At 37.5% G+C, this 4,299-nt stretch overlaps 1 long non-coding RNA gene across 1 annotated transcript; it reads left to right on the top strand.

The window, feature by feature from the left end:
- The first annotated feature begins 1,194 nt into the window (after positions 1-1,194).
- On the top strand, positions 1,195-3,985 carry LOC102477058 (uncharacterized). The gene is made up of 2 exons (XR_003548341.1): positions 1,195-1,695; positions 3,109-3,985. It is a non-coding gene; the product is annotated as an uncharacterized LOC102477058 (long non-coding RNA).
- The last annotated feature ends 314 nt before the right edge of the window (positions 3,986-4,299 follow it).

The following is a 4,299-nucleotide window of genomic DNA, read 5'->3' as shown; positions in this document are numbered from 1 at the left end:
TCCTCCAACTGAGTCTTCATAATTCCATCTCCTTGTTTCTCCACAGCAGCATCCAGAGAGTTGGAGATCAGCTTCATGACTATGTCTCTTCTTTCCTGGGCAAACTGCCCTCTTGTTTATGTTGTGTGCTTGGGTGGGAGTTGGACGTAGAGGCTCCAGGTACATTTTAGGGTTGAATGACACTTAGCCGTCTCAGGCCTCATCTCCACATTCTATAAAATGCCTCCGCATCTCAGTTGGTCGGAACTTACCTGTGTGACTTCTGGGTGGTCTTTATGGCTTATTATAAGGGAAGAAATGGTGCAGATATCCTGTTCCCCACTGCTTGCTTCCTCAGTGTCTAGAATGGTGTCTAATTCATATAAACATTCAATACATACAAGGGGGCCAAAAAAGTCTGTGGAAAAATAGAATTCGTGTATGAATTTAATTTGGTACAAGCATTTTCAAAATCAATGCATGATTTTCATCATGTGCATTTTCATGAACTTTTGGAAGAACCCTTCTTGTATTTTTAGTAAATACCGTCGCACTCTCTATAGCTCATTAAACACAGGAATGTTTTTTACATTGTTTACTTTTCTTTAATTTAAATAAGATTTTGTCAGGTCTCAAGAACATACTGGTTTCTTAATAGGAAAGGTCTGGATAAAATAGAGAGGTGGTGAATAGCTGGAGTTTTGGATGAGTGTAGTGGTCCAAGGTAGCTGATGTTCTGCTCTGAAGTTAAGGGACCAGAAACTCTATTGTGGGACCTCACAGGCTACAGGAAAGTTAGTCATTCTGCATTGGCATGTATGAAGACTGAGCTGCTGCCAAAGGAGCAGCCCCAAAGTGCATCAGAACTTTAAACATCAGGAATTTTAGACAAAAGTCTAAGATTGTGTTGAAGCCCTAATGCTAAGCACTGTTTAATTATTGTCCAAAATAGTTACTCCAATTGGCAAGTCTTCTCATTTTGGATACTTTATTTTTATTATTATTATTATTTTGCTATAGGGCACATGCTCTCGCTAGACAGACAGAGAGCGACAGAGAGATAGAAAGCGAGAAATCACCCCCCGGTGGGATGGCCACGCCGCAGTCCTTTATCCTCCGTTCTCCTCTCGGGATCTTGGGCATGCACACACATGAGCCCGGCGTGAGTTTAAGCCACCGGGTCCGGGACGTGAACCACGGTCGACTACGTGGGAGTCCAGCAACATAGCCATTATGCTGGTCCCCTAATTTTGGATACCTTATGAGTATCTGCACTATCCATAGTCCTGGTACCATCATGTTTAAAAATATGTTTTAATTTACTCATCAAATGTTGACATTTTATGTCAAAACATATTTACCTCAGCTACAATTTATGTAGGACAGTATGACATAATATTTTTGTAGCCACCATAGTTGGTATATTGACTTACAAGTAGAAGTAGAAAGAATATTGGAAAAATATGTTCCTTCCTCTGATATCTTTCTTTAATGGACAGTAAGTGACCCAGTACTTCATTGGGTTTCATTGGAAAATTAATGTGCAAAAAAGTAATCTTTCTCTTATGAAATAGAATTAAATTATTTTAATTGGTTGTATAAAAAACTAGAAATGCCAAGTAATATATGTCATTCCTCTTGTCTCATCCTCCATTTTTTTTTCCTTCTCAGTGGATCTCCAGCTTGATTTTGCCTCAGTCCCTCCTGATTTCTCAGGTTAGTAAATATTTACACTGAAACCAGAAGGACATGTCTGATATTGGGAACCTTTGAATGCTTATACATCATTCACTGAGACTTCATTTTTTCTGTCTTTGTCACTTATGAAAACCAACTGATGTAAGAGACAAACAATGAGTAAGATTTACCTAAACAAGGGTTTTAGAACAGAATGTACACAAAAAAACAGCCTGCAACAGTAAAGTATTGTGATAAATATCATGCATCTGGGGGTCTGTAAGTTAAAGTAGTTTGACGTGACTGGAAATTAAACTTTTAGAAGGACAGAATCAGCATGAAACTAGAAAGGTAGTCAAGAGCCAGAAGCTGACAGTCCAAAGATGAAAGTCAGAACATTTTGACTTTAGACTGAAAGCAAAGGGTAACAAAAGTTTGAGAGTCATGAACTGCATATTTTTTATTTATTTATTTATTTTTATTTATTTACATTCATTCACTGTACATCATTATAGCATACAAAATGAGATTTTTCTATTCACAATACACTGTATATTGGCTCAATCAAGCACATCAACATATGTGTTATTATCAACACATAATTTTCCATTTCTTGTTTTCTGTATATTTTGCCTTTAAAAATCCCTCTTTTGAGGGCCAGCAGGTGGCATAGTGGTGAAGGCACTGGTCTTCCACATGGACAACCATGGTTCGAGTCCTGGACTGGTGACTTGCCTTCTCACTTTCCCTCCACACCCCCCTCTCATCTCTCTCTGGTGAGCACATGTACCCTACAGAAAATTCAATAATAATAATAATATTTAAATGAAATGAAATATATCATTCTTTAAAAAAAAAAAACCTCTCTTAATGAAAACGCTGAAGGAAAACAATGTAAATTTTCAAGTTTAAAACAGCTATTTAATATAGAAACCACATGAACTTTTGAGTCTGCATGATAGAAAATGTCCATGTATTTTCCCTAATGCTTCCTGTTTCTTCCATTTATATTTATCCAGTTAATTTCTCCCTCTATCAGAAGAGCTTTGAGGGCAGGGATCCAGGCTAGTCTATTTTCACATCTAGCATCATGCATAACTTCTGGCAATGTATGGGCCTGAAGGTTTTTGTTTGGTTGTTGGATTCGCATGGGAATACCCAGGAAGATGGAAGTTGTATAATATTTTAATGAAAAGTATAAACTAGGAGCAATTGCTGTCTCAGAAGTTGGGTAGGAGGAATGGATTTGAGGAAGATATGTTATTTGAGTGCACCTAATTTTATTTAATACTGAAAACGTTTGCCTGGTGTGTTTATGTGTAAGGTTTAGCTACAGATGCAAGACAAAGAACAATATCCCATCCCAGAACTATGACTCTTTGTTCAGTAAGTATCCTGAATTCCATATGGAAACTATTCCTTTCTGATTATGAAGTTCTTCTTTCCATCCAGGTGCCGCCTTTGTAAAGGAGCACCACCGGCAACTCCAAGTCAGGCTAGGAGACCTGAATGGGGTGCTGGATGATCTTCTGGACAGTAATGTACTCACTGAAAATGAAAAGGATCTGGTGGAGCAGGGAAAGACCCGGCAGCAGAAGAATGAGATATTGCTGAGCATGGTGGAAAAGAAAGGGGATGAGGCTCTGGAGTTGTTCTATGAAAGCGTTAAGAAAAGAGACCCTTACCTCGTGTCCTATCTCAGCCAGTGGAATTTGTAAACAGCTCAGACAGACAGAAAGAGGAAATCTGGGTCTCCACTGGAAATAAATAAATGGGAAAATGATCATTTATTTCAGTGGTTATGGTAGGAGAAGACTGGATATCATCTACCCAACATGTAGGCTTCGGAGACAGACATGCAACCTGGTCCATAACTATTGACTGTATTCTAATACCTTAAACTCAAGAATATCTGAAGAGAGTAGTAATATATTTTTTAAGCTTTATCTAACCCAGGCTTTAAAAAATAGCTATTTCATTCATCTATACATTTCTTGGAGACCTAGGGTAAAGGAAGGCAAGACAGGTTTGTTTATGATTGGCATAGATTGGAAAGGCAAATCATGATTAATGCGAAAATCTATACCTGTGAACACTCCACTTGAAGTTTCACCTTCTCACAATGAAAGATAGGAAGGCTGATAAAAACTTCACAATTGGGGAAAAGAAAGAAGCAAAGCATTTAATGGACACAAAAGTGGGAAATTATCTGCTGATGATAATGTATTCAGCAATATTTTTGAATGGACTAATTAATATGCAGTGTATTAATGGGGAATTTGACTTTGTGCGCTATGAAGATGAACAGTGATTAAATGTAAAAAAAAAAGAAAAGAAAAGAAGAAAGAAATAAAAATAAACAATAAAACACTAAGAACACTCAGGCATTCCTTAATGGTAGTGGCTTTATTTCACATGGTGTACCTTAAATATCTTATCTATTGCTATTACCACTATTAGTAGAATTATGTAAGTATAAATGATGGAAGAGAGCACAAAAATGGAAAAAAACATGAACATGAATAGAAAGCCTTTCGTTGCTAGTATGTAGACTGGCATGAGTAATTGATGGGTCAAGCTTTTATGGACAGCTCCATGGAACACAGCGATAAAGTGAGGTAAATGGACTCCACAAAGCCACCA

Source organism: Tupaia chinensis, unplaced genomic scaffold, assembly GCF_000334495.1.
Source record: "Tupaia chinensis unplaced genomic scaffold, TupChi_1.0 Scaffold149309_1, whole genome shotgun sequence".
Classification (NCBI taxonomy): domain Eukaryota; kingdom Metazoa; phylum Chordata; class Mammalia; order Scandentia; family Tupaiidae; genus Tupaia; species Tupaia belangeri.
Note: the sequence above shows the minus strand (reverse complement) of the source record. Positions and strands in the feature narration are given on the sequence as shown.